The sequence below is a fragment of the Wyeomyia smithii genome, chromosome 3 (assembly GCF_029784165.1).
Source record: "Wyeomyia smithii strain HCP4-BCI-WySm-NY-G18 chromosome 3, ASM2978416v1, whole genome shotgun sequence".
In the NCBI taxonomy this organism is placed as follows: Eukaryota; Metazoa; Arthropoda; class Insecta; order Diptera; family Culicidae; genus Wyeomyia; species Wyeomyia smithii.
The window spans coordinates 245617171-245635379 of NC_073696.1; the positions used below are offsets into that span (position 1 = coordinate 245617171).

An 18209-nucleotide genomic window follows, 5' to 3' on the forward strand; every position below is an offset into this window, starting at 1 on the left:
ATGAATAAATCCAACAAACCACAATGTCTTCCTCCAATTAGTTTACCCTTCGATGGTTTTGGCTCTGGACTGGATGTTGGAAGTTGTGGTTTTGACTTGTTTTTTTTTTCTCTTTTGTTATTCACAAACCACAAACTGCCGACATGCTTGGAACAATGCTGTAAGAATCAATCAAAAACGTGACTCAGCTTAGTGGCACTGAGAGTCAGGGGTTGATGGTTTACTCAACTGCTAACAACTATTCCGCCCGGGGACGTTTCCGTTATTGGCATAATCAATTGTAAGATCTGATTGTGAAAACCGTAATTTAAATTGCATCAAATTAGCATCAACCTATGCATTCACAAGTTTTGTGATGTTAAAGGGAAATTCAAATATTATTAAAGAGCTAAAGGCAAACGATTTGGTGCGCAATGAATATCTTCTACTAAAAAAAATCTCTCTGGAACTATTTCGTTGTAAAATACATTTCAACATAAATAAAGTCAACTTGATTTCACTCCTATTTGAATTATTCTTGATTCTGAGGTGAACCGAAAAATTCCCGTAGGTATTTTTTTTTTTTGACTCTATTGCTCAATTTTGTCTTCAATTTTTCAGCGTATTAACTTATTTTTATCCTACATATTTACTTTCTCCATTACATGATAACCAAAACGTTATCATAATTTAAAAAGAGCGATTTTTTAAAAGGGTAAAACTATGCAAACTGTTTGAGTACTTCAAAAACTACAAAACTTCTTTTCCATGGTCAGATAAAAAAAATGTTTTATCTTTAAACCTTTTGCCGCTCATGGTGACTCCAGAGCACCTAGAATTGTAATTACCATATCTCGACAGAAAAGAGTTTGTTTCAACTACTTTTTCGCTACAAAATGTTGCATTTATGAAATGCTTTCAATTTGTCATATAAAATGACTGTTGAATATTTGCATTATTACCAAGAAAATTGCAGAAAAAAATCTGATGTTACGATAAATGAATTACGTGTGTTTTTGACAACCGTCTTTAAACAACATTCATTAATCGATTTAACAATAAAATCAGTATTCAGTGCAACGATCCATAAAATTTATTGTTTTTCGCTTGTTCCATAAATTTTTATATGGTACATCAGAAGACAAAAGCAATCAGAGAGCTTACATCGTGTGTCTGCCATTTGTTACGATGAAATATTACATCGGCCAACATTTGGAGACAGACAGAGATGTTTCTAGGTGTTCAGAGTGCAATGTTCCTTTCTGCATAATGGAAAAGAGAAATAGTTTTTTCATATTCCATTAAAAAATAATTCATCAAATGGTCATAAACTTAGTTTTTCTTAAAAAACTGCAGTCACCCTAGTATTATGGGCCAGTGTTAGTTTCTAACTTGTAATATTTTCATAGTTAAGTGAAGGTGAGCATAACTCCTAAATTTTCCAGTAAATGTCGGTAGATAAGACTTAAATCGAGACACTGAATAAGTCGAAGTTGAAGATAAAAGTTTGTATTTTTACGGATATTGGAATTATGAATTCAATGTTGTGCACAAATAACGCTTGACGTAAGTTGACGCGTTTTGACAATGACTAGAGGCACCAAATTTCTCAGATTTACTTTAAAAGCTATAATCTTTCTAGGGCAACTATTTTCAGCCTTATATCTTATAATCGAAATGGATTTGATGTCCCCATAATATCGTTAAGTATTACTCTCAAAGTTAACCTCTTTATAAAATCACTCTTTAAAAAATGTGTCTGTCTTCGAAACAAAAAATGTCTAACTCTTTATACTGGAATGACGTAGCCAGAGGGATGAGGGTTCAATACCCCCCCCCCCTCTCTGCCCAAAGCATTTGATGTTTTTTTATTCAATGTTAGGGTTCTGCATTCCTTTAGCAGGGTTGAAATGCTCATCTCCTCGATAAAAGTACCCATGCGAAATTTCAAAACGCAAACTTCGGAATGTGTAGCCTCGAAGTGGTCGAAGTCTCACTTATGTCATCGTTGATATGAAACCGAAATCAAACTTTTTTTTTTTTGAAACCAAATGTCTCAGCAATGCATAAAACTTCAAGATCTGGTGTAGTTTTATGAAAAAAATTACAGAGAAAACAACTTTCTGTCTTCCAGTTCGAAAACCTATTGACTCGACGATCCACCCCATTTTTCTAAGACAAAGCAAACACTCGGTGCTACATTCCGACTCGGAACCTGACCTTCTGTTTATTATACACATACTTCGCAGCCAACTTTTAAGTGTACAGTGTGTATTGCGGGGCTAGCGCTACGATCCTACTGACACTAACAGTCTCTCCCGAGCCGAGACTCGAACCAACGACGACTGGCTTGTTAGGCCAGCATCTCACCTCGAGACCAGCTGGAAGGGTATTTCTAAAACATTTGGCATATCCAACTTGAGTGTTTTGAACACACCAAACCACTGTTTTTCTAATGCCGTTTTGTAACATCATAGTAATTGTACTCCTGTATCCCTCTTCAATACTCTCAAAATTCAATTTTTTTCATCAAAACAATTTCAAGAATTGCAGCGGGGGCCTAGTGTGGTTGGTAACGTCTCCGCCAACCACGCTCGACGCCTGGGTTCGAATCCCACCGCCGACATAGGTGTCGATGGTTGTGAGGTGGCGTGATCCACTCACAACCAACCCAACTGGTCTAGATTCAATCCTAGCCGACACCGGGAGATTTTCTGAGGCGAAAAATCTCTGGGATCACGCCTTCCATCGCATGAGGAAGTAAAGCCGTTGGCGCCGGTCCGTTAATAAACGGGTCGTGAGTTAGGGTCCTGGGTGTGGAGTCGCCTCCCTGGGCGTCGGTAATTGGCCACAACAGTGGCGGAAATAGACCGACGGAATATAGCGAGAATAAAAAAAAAATTTTCAAGAATCATTTTCCAGAATAGCCTAATCATTTCGACATGGATTTATTTAAAGCATTGTAGATCAGAAATCTTTGGTTTTTTTTTTTTATTCTCGCTTATTTTCCGTCGGTCTAGTTCCGCCACTGTTGTGGCCAATCACCGACGCCCAGGGAGGCGACTCCACACCCAGGAAAATCTCCCGGTGTCGGCTAGGATTGAATCTAGACCAGTTGGGTTGGTTGTGAGTGGATCACGCCACCTCACAACCATCGACACCTATGTCGGCGGTGGGATTCGAACCCAGGCGTCGAGCGTGGTTGGCGGAGACGTTACCAACCACACTAGGCCCCCGCTCAAAATCTTTGGTTGTACAGAAAAACTGTTTAAGAATGAATTTAAGGAAACCAATTAAGCAATAAATACACCGTGAAAAAAAGCTTCGAACAAAACTACAATAAGGGGAACTGTTCCATCATTCATCTCATAAAGCCGATATTCACGAAGAATGCATGGATTAAATTACTTCACGAACTACTAAATTTTCACTACTAAATTTTCACGAAATCATTGAACAAATAAATAAAAACCGCTTACGTGCTCTTATGAAGTCGCCCAGCATTGTACATTTAGAAAACTTAGCTAGATTTATCCTGAATTTCGTAAAACAAACCATTTTTCACAACGCTTTCATATCCATCTCAAAACTTGTATCACTGCGCAATTATTCATCTCACGACGCCCCCATATTCATCCCACTGTTAATCATGAATGAATCACATTATCATTAATGAACGTAGCCGCAGACCGTCGTAGTAGCTTACCTAGATATCCGCTGTAGTTGTTTACGTGCAAAATTGGTAACCTAGGTAACCACTGCAGTGTCGTCGATTTATTTGTATTCGTATTTATTCAAATCATCTGACCTATTTGGTCTTAATGAAGTGGGTTGGGTGGGGAAAAGCCCATTCGAGAAATTCCTTGCGAAACGCTCAAATGCGCGTAGAACCCTCACCATTCTTTGATTGAACATTAACATTTTTCAAACTAAGTCTTACACACGGGTAAAAATATTTTCCCGTTTTCATGACCTTTCAGGTCATGAAATCATGAATGTTGTTTTCCGACAGAATCATGACTTATGACTCGTGATATCATAATGTCAACCCCGAATATCATGAGCTATGAAAAGCGTTTTCAAGAACGTGACTCATGGCTATTATAAGCGTAACACATCGCTGTCGCATGGACTCATAGATTCATGAGTTATGACTCATGATACCATGGGTTGGACTCTGAATATTATGAGCTACTCAGATCGTTTTTATAAATACGACTCATAACTGCTAAAAACGTAACACATATCTGTCAAACTGTGCGCCGGTATATTCAGTGATTGCAAGTTTAGAAATCGTGATTAATACCGAAGGTGGACTAGCGTATTTCATGTTCAAAACAAGGTTTTCGCGAGTGAACGTGTTGATAAAACATAAGTTTGTTCGCACGATTTGTTCGCACAAGGAAAGGCAATGCTTATTTGTCCCGCCTGTAAAGATAAATTAGGCGGTAGAAGAATTCGTGCCTATTTTGCCGAAAAACTAAATAATGTGCCGGCTGTGCCAACGAATGCTGTTCAACTTAAACAGCTGTGTGTGTACGTAATTCTGCAAGCCGCGGCAGTAACTCGATCGATTTGAATGATCTTTCGGTTGCATCTATCACCCCGCTCCCCAATCAGTTAGGTGGTGGTTGTATTCGCTTCGCATGAGCTGTAAACTGCAGATTGGTGAAATACCTGTGTGTTCTCCAACCAGGTTTTCTGACAAATTCCGCTAGCGGAAATTTGGAACTGTAAAATCTTGACACATCACTGAAGTTGAGCATAATAAAGACTTGTTTTTTTTTACGTAGAACTACATTTCTCAGGAAGATCGGCTACATTGGGGTGAAAATGAAAATATAAAAACGGAAAAGGGGACAAAATTTGTGTTTTTAATGCTTATAAGCCGCTTAGTTTCCAACGCATTCCCGTCGTTTTTGTAGCAGTCAATTGAACATTATCCACGCATGAGCCCCCAAATATAGACAATTGTAATTTGATTATTTGAGCTATTGTAGGTAGCGAACGGCTTCGGCAGTGGTTAAGATTGGTGCAAAAAAACTTGCCGAAGCCTTTCGCTACCCTACTATTGAAAATTGTTATTGAAAAGTGTTAAAATAACAAGAAATAAAACAAAATTTATTAAAAAGTCTTGAAAAAGCAATCAGTTTACTAGCGAAGGATGGGTGCTAACTATGTAGCAGCGGGCAGCAGCGATAGCGAGTACCAGTAGCGGTAGTAGTAGCAGCGTCAGCGGTAATTGTAAGTAAAAAGCTGTTTATGTGCGGTAGCGACAATTCCTCCAGTGAAAAACTGCCGTATTTTGGCAACACACAAACGGGGGTGTTGGCAATCAAAATCTGTCTGTCGTCAAATTTTTAGTCCGAAAACAGCTTTTGATGTCAGGAATAGCTCAGAGATGGGATCAGCATCATATCCTAAATTAAATTAACAACAAATTGTCCTTTCAAGGATGAACTAAATAGTCAATTGAAGAGTTAAAATTTTGTCGTTCATACATTACACCTTAATCAAAATGTTGGTGTGCCTTGATATAGACGATTGTAAATTCGATATGATCTTCATGTCTCAGTACGAGTTCGAAATTTAAATGTGCACCAAGGAACAAATAACTGAGTGACCAACTTTTTTATAAGTAAACCCTGTTGATGTTTTCCACAATAATGCGAAGGAGCCCAGTTTAGAGCAACCATCAACGTCAAACATTAGTTCTACTATTCAGGATGTCCATGATGTTCAACATATTGCTTTCTGAGAGAATTTGAGGCGACATTTTGACGACAACTTATAAACATTTAAGCATCTGATAGGAAAAGCTTTTACTACATTTACACAGTTTACCTAACTATAATCGATCCGCTGTATCACGCCACGCCATTCCGATGCGTCTTGAAACAATTATTTTTGGCTGATCGTGCTCGCGAGTAGGGGAGTGCACGCGAATAAGACCGTAAATAGGAGTGTGTGTCCATGATTTCGGGAGCGAAGAAAACTCGCAAGCGTCAACACTCGGTGGTGTGAAATGAAGGAAGTGTAAAAGAACGAGAGACAGTTCGAATGGTGGAGGTACTCCATTGTGTGTGTGATTTCGGTAGCGATGAGAACACTACTTGGAGTATCGCATGCTTGTTTAGAGCGAGTTTAGCAACACTGGTGCATACAACCATAAACCATTTGTAGTTAAAAAAAACTTTAAAACAAGTTGTTTTCCTTGTTTTGTGTTGCAAAATAATTTTTTTTGTGTATACTTTTACCGGTAAGATAAAACTGTTATCTGCAACTTTTCTGAAGAAGTCACACCGATTAAACAAACCGTTCTGTTTCTAAAAATATTTTTTAACCATCCATATGGCAATCCACGGGTGACGTTTCACTGCTTGTAAGTTTGTAATTTTTTTTCAAGTTGCAAAACCAAAACACAACCCAACACAAAATCTTTTCATGCCGGAAAAAAAATCAAAAGTGATATTTTATTATTGGGTAAAGGATTGTCACTAACCATACTGGAGCAACCGATCGTTTGTTTTTTGTGCTTTTCGATCCGGGTTGCATCCAAGTTGCGACCGTTCGAACATACCTTAGGCTGTCAAAAGTTGAAAACTAACTGAAATCAGCTGACCGCACCTGTCTCGTCGATTGCCTTAGCAACATCCATAAATTACGTTGCGCTAAAAACCCAATTTTTGGACCCCCACCTTCCCATATGTAACGAAAAGTAGCGCCAAAACCTACCCCCCATAAAATTACGTAACGCTGTAGAAGAATATGCCAAATAAAAATGCTCATATTTGGAAAGTCTTTCCATGGATTTTTTGTTACGTAACGCTGATCTTACCTCCCTCTCCCCTATATAACAAATTGTAATGCGAAAAAATATATCCCCCCTCCCTCCTAAAGGTATTACGTAATTTATGGATGCCGCCAAATTTTTCGTGACCAAAAACAAAAAAATAATAGCACAAAATGACATCTTCAGCCCATAAGAACATCTATGCAAAGTGCAAATGCAATGCTATGCAAATGACACTTAAAAAAATAGATGAGAAACATTTTGTGTTCTCTAATGTCATCGATAAAGATTTACAGTATTTTTTTTAGAACAAATAAAATCCGTTAGGAAAAACGATCAAAAATGGTTGAAATGTTATTATAAATTGATTAGGGTATCAAACTTCTTTGGCAGGTTTTTGCATAATACTGCTGCAGAAAAGCTGCCAAAGAAAACTTATTAATTTATGTTTTACTTTGTTTTGCCGTGCAAATCATAAATAATACTGACTGTCGAACTTGTTACTACAAACGCAAATCCTCAAACCCGTAACGGTTTGGCATCTAAGACCGTGAACAAAATCTGATCTTTTACAATTTTTAGTTTTAAGTTGAAAAATTATAATTTCAATAATTCATAATCATGAATCAAATTCCAACTTATCAGAGTGATGAATCCAATTCAAAGTTTCTAAACTTTATCCTAAGTTTAATGAATTTTTATTGTAGTTTTATGAAATAAATTACTGACTTCATAAACCAAAACACGAATTCAAATATAATGTCTAATTTCATTCGTGGAACGCTACATCACATGAATTATATTTTCAGTTTCGTGATCGATAAATTATGACATTAAGATTTAATGAACCAAAGTGAAGTTTTATAAATTAAATGTACACCCAGTCCGCACAAATGACATGTTGGTGACCTTTAAGAGAAGATTAATATTTGTATTATGAATATGTTCTGTAAATGGTCAGGAATGCTGAAAAAGCGTCGAAATGGCGGGGCTTAGAGCCCTATACAATTTTCTGCATTTACATGTTTTCAACTGTGATATTTATAGGAGAAACCAGAAACGTTTCTAATTTTGTTTTAAGTTGTCATCGCGAGTCGTATTTTTATCAACACATTTATGAATATTTTTCGTTACAAAGTTCTAAAATAAAATATACTGTTCGTGACCAACTCCCGAACATTGCTATTTAATTTTTTTTATTTCGCCGACAAAATTTAGAAATGATTGAACGTGTAGAAATTAGTAATAACATAGAACAAGTTGAATTTGCGATGAATGCCAAAAGCTATTTTCAAATGCAATCCCATTTTCATGGAGAAAGTATGTCGCCTACCCCTTAAAATTTTTGCGCGCCTTTCCAATAATTAGGGTTTAGATAGTATTCGTAAATTATAAATATTTTAGAAACACTAAAAATGAAATTTATTGTTTTTTTAAGCGTCTGTCTGTTAATGGATAACTCTTGTTGTAATTTTGTTACAAAATATATGAAAATTATCAGGGAAAACTTCTAAATCATATTATGGTTTATTTTATAATATATGTACTACTTTCATCAAGCATTGCCTCCATTTTAGTGAGTCAACAAACTTTAGGTGCTCGTCACCAATTCTTGGTGACTTTCGTAAAAAGGATGCTTTCCTCTTAATAACGGTTATGGATCATTTCTTTATTCTTCAATAAACATCAATTAATACGGGGACTCTTTTGAGACTAATCGAACGTTAGTTTCAAGAAATATGTGACCTTATTAATTTCAACTAATCTTTTCGAAGCTACTTGATTAAAAAGGATAGTTACTAAAAATTCGGGAAATTTTTGAAAAGATCACATATTCATAACAACATTTGACATATTCTTTACAAAAGTCACGGTGACTAAAAAGTAACATTTGTTGATTGAAGCCCGATGTTCACTTTTTCTGATATTTATTTAAACTAAAAGAGATGATTACCAAAATCACTGCGACAATGTTAATAACATATAAGTTTTTTTCAAAAGGTCACAAATTCTATTGAACATAACTTTTGACAAATATTCTTTCACAGAAGTCACAATGACTAACAGGGGAAACTATTCCTATGAAGGTCACCATGAAGTTATAAGAAAAATTTAAATGTACCTTTTAATGACTTAGTGACTATTCTAAGACAACATACCATTTGTACTTCAAATTATCACCGTGACTACTTAATGGAAAAAATAATTTCGTTCAACAAGTGGAATAATTTTGCCTGTGACCCTTCAGAGAAGAATAAATAAATTTTAGTTCAATTAGCACAGAGACAAAATAAAAGAAAAATTTGTTTTATAATCATAGCGCTAGTGTCTTTTGTAAGAAAACTAACACAAGTTTTTCTATAAAAAGTAATGGTTACTCGCGTACAAAAACTATTCCCATATTATTTTTAAAACATTCGGGGGACAATTGTAAGAAAAAAGTCTTATTTTATTTGTGACTCTCATTTTCAATTTCGTGAATCGGATCGCACAAATCATGATTTCATGAAACTAGCTCAATCAATCATGAGATCAATTCATGGTTTCCTAAATCAAAGCAAGGTTTTATAAATCAAACACCCGATTTCATGAGTCAAATGCTATCATGATTTCATAAATCAAAATCATAGTTCCAGTAGCCAAAGCAAGAATTCATAATTCGAACACCCGATTCCCGGAGTCAAATGCTACATGTCCTGACTCGCAACTCATGATTTCATAAATCAAAATCATGGTTCTAAAGACAAAACAAGAATTCATAAATCGAACGCCCGATTCCCCGTAGCCAAAGCAAGAATTCATAAATCGAACGCCCGATTCCATGAGTCAAATGCTATATGTCCTGACTCGCAACTCATGATTTTATAAATCAAAATCATGGGTCCAGCAGCCACAGCAAGAATTCATAAATCGAACATCCGATTCCTGGAGTCAAATGCTAAATTGCATGACTTGTGACTCATGATTTCACGAGTTCAGCTCATAATTTCATGGGTTAGAATAAGCCAAAGCAAAAATTCATAAATCAAACACTCGATTCCCGGAGCCAAATGCTATGTTTTATGACTCGCATTTCATGATTTCATAAATCACAATCATGGTTCCATGAGTCAAAGGGAGATTTCATAAATTGAACGCCCGATTTCATGAGTCAAATGAGTCAAATTTCATGACCCATAAATCATGGTTTCAATCCAAATTGCTCATGATGTCAGCAAAACAGTAACGCACGGGGTGCGTTACGAACAATTGGCTCATGATTCCATGAGTCTTTACTCATGGTGTATATTCATACCATGAAAATACATCCAAATCATGAAATCATGAGTCATTTTGCCCGCTTTCGAGATTTTATTTCTACCCGTGCAACAATCAAATATACTATCGTAACATATGACACATATAATCACTTAACTAGCTAAGACACAATTTTACACTAAGGCTAACAAATTACAACATTCGCTTAAGTCTATTTTTAAAAGTAACACTAGATACGTTGAAGTCAAATAAGTAAAATACATTGTTGAAGACGTCATATATCGCCCCGAAGGGTTCGTTTTGGCCATATTCTGTACGATGGGATGGGAGATGTATAAAGTTTCGTAATCTTAGGTTTCGATAGGGTACATTCACGTTGATTTCAGACAAAATGCTTAAAGCGTCAATTTCGCCCTTTAGTAGTTTTCCCAGGAATACAGCGCTGGACACGTCTTTTCTTTTTCCCGATCAACCACTCTTTATGCACCTTTATGAAACGACAACAACTGAAATCAATCGGTATAGGTTCAAAACTAATCGATAACGATCGTTCTCGTTTCATGAAGAAACTTAAAGAGTGGTTGGTCGGGTTGCTAGTGTGTCAATGCCAATTAGACGGCACCGATTAGCGTAAGGTGGGAATTAGGCAGGATCACGCCATGGAAGTGATCTTAGAGCGTAACGTAGAAACCTGGCCTGTACTGATTCAATCCGGTTGGTCCAGATGTCAGTGTAAGGGCTCCATATGATGACAGATGTTTCCAAAACAGAGCGAACTAGTAAGACGTACAGCGACAGCAGACAAAACGGATCAGTAAACTCTGGCGATTCTCATCATGAAGCCGAGCTTTCTGTTTGCTTGTGCAATGATATGAGGATAGTGGTGCTTGAAGGACAGCTGTGAGTCAAGCAGTACACCTAGATCTTTTATTACCGACACTCTCTCGAGGGTTTCTCCACATATACTATAGTTCCAAGGTAGTGGCTTAATTTTTCGTGTGAATAAAAATTACGGAGCATTTAGAAACACTGATTGTCAGAAAATTACGGTTTCACCAATCAGAGAATGCATCAAGATATTTTTGCAATTCTTTGCAGTCAGCTATGGATCGAATGATGCGAAACAGTTTTAGATCATCAGCATAAATTACTTTACAGCGAAGTGGAATGACGTAACAAACATCGTTGAAAAAAATATTAAAAAGCAATGGTCCAAGGTTGCTTCCTTGAGGAACACCGGACAGGTTAACGAAGCTATCTGATTCGGTGTTGCCTAATTTGATGTACAGTGTGCGGTCTACTAGATAAGATTTTAACCACTTAGTAAAATGGTGTGAGCCAACAAAATATTGTGATCAACACGGTCAAACGCTGCTTTTAGATCTGTATAGATGGTATCCACTTGCATCCCGTTCTCTATGTTTTTGATACAGTGCGACGTAAACTCTAGAAAGTTAGTCGTGGTCGATCTACCTGGGTAATTTTGATCCAGCGGATAGAGACGTTATTCCCATGTAGTTCATCACATCGTGTTTGTTGCCTTTTTCGTAGACTGGAAACATGGCCGACTTCTTCCAGCAATCAGGGAATACCCCTTGCAATAACGACCCCTTGCAATAACGAAAAATCATTCTTAGCGGAACACTGAGCGCGATGGCACATCTTTTCAAAACAATGGCTGGAATACCGTCAGGCCCAGCTGAAGAAGAAGGTTTTAGTTTTTTCTGTGGCTTTGAGAACATCTTCGGTAGAAAAACTTAAATTACTCAGATTTACTACGTTATGTTATGTCAATTATGTCAGAATAATTCAACCATTTCAGTATATTTTTTTCGTATTAACAGAAACTGGTTTGGCAACTTTTCATTTTCTTCAACGCAGTGAAAACAGATGAAAATACATACTGTTGAAATTTAGGATTTGTAGAAATTCATTTCATACATTTCTGCTAATTCAAGCTTGATTTTGGAAATTTGAGGTGAACATTTCAAAGATTGAAGTATTCTTAGTGCAGTGATTGATTTAGTTTGGTGATTAAAATGAAAAGTGGTCCGCTAGTGATGAAAAACACTTTGGTTGGCTGCTGGATGAGTCCCGTTGTACCCGTGTAGAGCAAGGCGCAGATTTTGTTTTCTAAGGTAGGTGATTGAAATAAATGAGTTTTCGAGTGCAGATGCTTGACTATAATATCATATTTAGAGCTTTTAAGCGAGTTTTTTAGGATATTACTTTATGAAAAATCTCAAGTGAACTAAGAAGAATCCATTCCATGGATTAGTAGATTGGTTTAGTTAGAAAATATGCGTTTTTTCGGTTTTCAATTGTGTTTTTATGTTGTATGAGATGAATATATGGGCTGAGATGAATAATGGAACAGTTACCCTACCAAAACTTTTGACCAAAAGTTCAGGATGGAGAAATGTAAGGCAAATTATTTCTTAAAAGTTAAGTTTTAAATAATTCTTTCATTTTCAACATTCAAAAGATTTAATCAATTGTAGAGATGTAGTATGATTTTAACAGTAATTTTAAATCATAAAGTTCTTAGTGACTAACTTTCTAAATGCATCCATTTTTGAAATTTTGAAATATTTTAAAATTAAATTAAAAAAGTTTCAGTTTTTAAGCTTTTTTGTTAGTTATTTGTCGTTCTGTGTTTCATTTATCACGCCCTTTTAAAAACAAATTCAAAAAATTTCTCTTTAGTCGGAAAAGGTTGTCCTCCCGCGGAAAATACTCAATTGACTAACTCAAAAAAGGGCAAAGTTTCACTAAAATCCAAAATGGTAAATTCCCCGTGTTTTTGTCGACCTAGCAAGTTGCGGTCTTCAGCAACTTATTGTGAAGTTCAATGGCTTTTGGATCGGTGACAGTTTAGAATGAAATGCCACCGCTATATGGCGCTAATTTGCACGCAATTCTTCATATTTTGACATTAAGTTATCTTACGATTTAACCCTCCTAGAAAGCTGCGATTTTTAGCAGAGTTGTTTAGAAGGTCAAGTTCAGGAAGGAGAACAGTTTAGTGCACAATACCGATACGTTGCTTTAGTGTGAACGCAATTATTCGTATGTTGACTATGACCAATCCAGCGATTCTTACTTCCTCAACAGTTGCGGTTTCCGGGTACTGTCGAACGATGGATAACGCCGCTATTCACATAGCCACCAAATCTATGGGTCATTTAGGATCAGCCTAAACACTAATAGAGTCACATTTTAGAGAAGTACTTTCGTTTGAGTAGCATAAAACATGCTATATTTTGTATGCTGCCCGAATAACAGCACTTCTCTATAATGAACACGAAAAATTATAAACCAATAATCAAAAAGAAATTGAGAACAAAATAGTTTAAATCGCATGATTCTTCTGAGAAAATGTATTCGCTAAGTTGCTGAGTAAGATGTTCGATTCTCGAGATGATTTCAGTTCACAACACTTAAAACTAAACTCATACCGCAAACTGCCCATAAACCAAAACCTCATGACCTTATAAACAAGTTTCCTCAAGACCGCAGCTTTCTAAGTGGTTTGATTCACGAGATGAATTAAGTTAAAAATACTCAAAACTAAAGAAGTTCTCAACCTTTTGAAAAACTATTCTAAGGATCGTAGCTCTCTATGTGGTGGGATTTTCGAGATAAATTAAGTTCAAAAAACTCAATACTACATGCACACTAGTGCCACGTATCGGCTGAACTCCGTACCAAACTGTATGACAACCAGAATTTCTTATCCCCCTGAACGACTTCTCCTCATCAATTGGAGGACGTTTCTCTCATTTTTTTTCTTTGAGGTGAAAAAAGGTGACACAGACGAATAATCTCTTGTATAACTTCCTGTGTTTCTTTTTTCACCACGATAAATTAAAAAATTGAAAAGAAACACTTAGTCACTGATGGGGAGACGTCCTTAACGCGCAATAACTATTCTCGTTACGAGACCGTTACCGTAAACTGTGTCTGTAAACTGTTTTACGGCGGTGAAACTTCCGATAAATTAACATTTTCTTTTTCAGCCGTAAAGCAGCAATTCGTTGTATCATTTAGCTTCGAAATCGTTGGAAAATAGTGATTTTGATACAAATGTAAAAAAGTTAAATGAGAATAACTCACCCAGAAAATGTCAATGAAAATTCATAAATCTACTTTTGGCCTACTATTAACTAATTAAAATTAGCTGCTCTCCGATTACTTCCATGAATAAATGTTCCTCACAATACACTCGTAAATTGCGTCGCCAGCAGTACAACAAGTTTGCACCTTAAAGCTGGTAAAATTATGTTCGATAACAATGTTTCGCAACAGTTGCAGACCACCGGCGCATTGCCTAGCAGCTACAATGAAAAGTGCGGGTGCCGCATCGTGATGTGCTACGGATGCGCACGAACGCACTCTACCGAGTGGTGGCTTCACTTCCAGTGAATTAATTTGTGCAAAAAAGGTGTTTTTTATCCGATCCCAACTCTTATGAAGCGATTGGTTTACTACCACCTGATTTTTAATTGATTGATTTTATATAAATTTTGTAACTATTTGTCACAGCGAAAAGTTTAGTTTTTTTTATTACCGCCCAAATATTAAATTAAATTGTTTCAATGTGCTCTAAATACTGAACAACCATCGATGTGTTGTGGAATTGCGCTATCATCAATTCAAGATGCATAGATACAGCAATTCAGGCGATTATTTGATTACCCTCATCGGTATGCGCGGCTCGTATTTTTTTTATCGGCTTCACCGCCGCCGGTGGGGTGGTGAGTATGCGCAACATTTGTTATTATAAATTAGAAGAAAGTGTGCACGAGAGTCAGTTTGAGCTGGCAGTACTTTTTCACAATGAGGTGTCGTCATTTTGAAACCGAGCATTGATCGACTTCAAACAACAATTTAACTACAATTATCTCAATTAGCTAAATGGTATAAATTTTTGAACTGTATAGGTTGCTCAAGACTGCTCTTGAAGTGGAAAAAGTGGATTTATTGACTTGCTCGAAACTCGTTTTTCCTTTCTCTGTTTGATTTTCAACTAGATCCTATACGTGAAATAGGAATTAAGGTTAGACTCAGCGGAGTCCGGCTGTTACCATTTACCGTTCGGTCCACAAAGTAAACTCACTGCAGTAAGTTTATAATCTTCTCCGGATGCACACAAGGAACGCAAGCTATAATAAAATCAGCGAAAGCGGTTTTGGCTGCTAAGTTAATGGCTGCTTAAGTTCATTATAATATATCCCGGTTCTATGTTTGGTACACTATTCAACTTCGGTTGTTATTGTATTTGCTCGTTACTGGATCTATATTGTGAATTCTAATTCCCTATGTGAACTTTAAAACGTATGGAGAGCTCACACATTTGAATTTTAAACAGACAATGCGTACGGATTATTCATACCAACAGTCACGAAATCCCGTGTAGAGCCATATCTATTGCGAGCAACCTTGACATTAGCATACAACACTGTCATGAGAACTCGCATAATTAGATAACAGCAGTGATCTAAGCAATGAGCAAGTTCACTACAGTTTTTTTTTAATGAAATAATTGAAACTAATCAAACATGTTTCGGGTGAAGGTCCAATTCCTCTGTGGACTATCAAACAGCAGAGCGTACATAATAATCACCACTTACTAACTGGAATACAGCGTGCGTTCAATGACTTCCAGTCCATGCCACTTCCGACTGGAAACAAAAGCAAACAACCAACTTGTCTTGAACGCCTTATATGTGTACCTAGTTGATCAGGTGGGCGTCTGGTTCGGAATAATAACATTTCAGTCATCGTGACGAGATCCGTTAAAGCAAAATGAATAATGATCTTCACCACTCTTTCTGTCGAACAACTTGTTCCTCACAATAACAGACAAAAAGGTACCACGAGAGTTTTGAAACTAAAATCCGCATTCGGAGAGATCGTTGTCAAATGTCAAAGTGAAAGTAACACTTAGGCTTACATACCCTGTAAAAGGAGCGATGACACTATAATGACCGACATTTTTATTTTCGAATTTACTCATTACAGCTTCATTTCTCAGTAGCAAAAATGAGATGGAGAAAAGCCACTCGACAGAGCTCCAACTGTTAATCTAGCGGTTGCCGTTCTTTCACGAAACATAATTTTAGCTTAACGACATCTTAAAACACACTAATGTCCGGTCCAATGAGAAAGACACTTTTTTGCTGGACTGCCGGATGGACCTCAGTATGAGTACGGCTGCTGTCTTTATTGCCGCTCAATATGTGCAACCCAGTTCCACACACACTGCTTCTGCTACTGCTGCTGCTGCTGGTGCTGAACATGGGGAAAGTGAACTACATTTTTTGTTATAATTTATAGCCTGCATCGAGATTGCATGCGAAGATTTTAGACAGGCCCCCAGAAACGACACAAAACGATACTCCTCCGAGTCGGTTTCAAGGCCAACCCGCAACTAATGGCAATGGCTTATAGATGTAAAATCGAGGCCAACCTCCAACAACCCGTTGACAATCTCGGCGTGAACCGTTTTCCTCCTTCAATCGGTGCTCGAGAGATACGGCCTAACCGGGTATGGATTATAGTTTAACGATACGCTACAAACTGGTATGTCGCCATTACTTTCCCGTGTAATTTACGAATGCACTGCGTACGGCTGTGGCTAGGTAATCGCACAAATTGCATTGCTGAAACCATAACCTCGGTGGGCTGGATACGTGATATATTGTGTGCTTTAAACGTTCTACAAAACACTTTAATTGATTTGATCCAGTTGGTGCTAATAGCTATCGCCCTGATCAAGTCTCATTGATTGTTTCAACTGGCGGATAGAGTTTGCACATAAAAAAATTAAACCACTCAAGAGTGAGTGCACACTGGAAACTCGTAGCCGGAGATATTATACAACTCCAATTGCAATACCATTCTAACCGTCTGCAAAATGTCAGCATGCAAGGTCAAAAGACCGGTGGAAGTATTCTCGTCTCGTTAAAATCATCTCTTGATCAATGGTAATCCGTCAATTAGATCAATTAGCAGTTGCCATACGCGAATTGGATACCGTTAGGATCACTCGATGTTCAATGTGGTCGTTTTTCTGGTACCACAGGTGCGTTTCGCAATCTGTACTCCACGAACGAACAGAATATTGATCACTTCATATCACGAGTCCAGTCTGATTTTGGCTATAAACCTTCCAAAGCACATATGAATAACCATCAAACAGTGACAAGTAAATGCGGAAGCCTGAGTTTCAGGAATTAATTAATTTGAATTCACTGTGCGTCTAGCACTATTCTACGATTTAGTAAACACACAACATAAAACAGATTCGATGATTTATAACCAGCAGACAATAAGCGATGAAAACCTAACTAAACACTTTCGGTTAAAACACTCCTAAAAGCAATCATTCGCTGCTAATTTTGAATGATAGAATTGAGTTTATTTTTACTCGAATATGATGTATTTATGAAGCTTTGTTATATGCACACCAATATCATGGAAAATCGGAAATAATATAAGTCAACTTCTTTCAAGTGTAATATAAATTGTTTCAGCTAATCATTATATGACTTTTTTTTTCTATTTTCTTCCGAATTTCTATGTGTCTTGTCAAAATATAATGTCACCGTAAATGATATTTTTGTATAATGGTTAGGATTTTGATTAATATAAAAATTATGTTTTTCAATTAAAAATATGTATTTCTTCAATTAAAAATATTTATATGTATGATATATCAAAACGCAAATTGAATAATTACACTGGTCAGAACAGGTGCACTCCAAAAGCTCAAACCGGAAAAAGTGAAAGACTATCGCTAATCAACCATTCCTGTGAATTTTGGCGTCCCTAGCCACTAACTTTTTCCGGAGACTTAAATGAGTTTTCTTGTAAACGTAACTTTGAAACGCTGAACTAAAGGAACTGTTCGATGAGGATGCCACTTCGATTCTGAAGCTACCCACTAAGTTATTACCAAGCATGCTTCTTCATGATTTGAAGCCAAGGAACGTTGAGCGTCCTTCAACGGCTAAAAAGAAAGGGTTTTCTTCACCGCATCGTGACGCGTGATAAAGAGTTGTTCATGACAGCAACTCAAATAACGAGGACTGCCCAATCATGCTCCCACGTCATCGATTCGGTCGAATACACATGCTGGGAAGCTTATGCTGTGTATTTAGTGAGCTCAAAAGCA

General features: G+C 36.9%; 1 protein-coding gene across 1 annotated transcript in view; it reads right to left on the minus strand.

Moving 5' to 3' along the window:
• LOC129730790 (uncharacterized) overlaps window positions 1-17262 on the minus strand; it is a 40836-nt gene extending 23574 nt beyond the window's left edge. Inside the window, exon 1 of the mRNA XM_055690358.1 lies at window positions 17057-17262. The gene's annotated coding sequence lies outside the window, so the exon portion shown is untranslated. The remainder of the gene's footprint in view (window positions 1-17056) is intronic.
• Window positions 17263-18209: the final 947 nt, after the last annotated feature.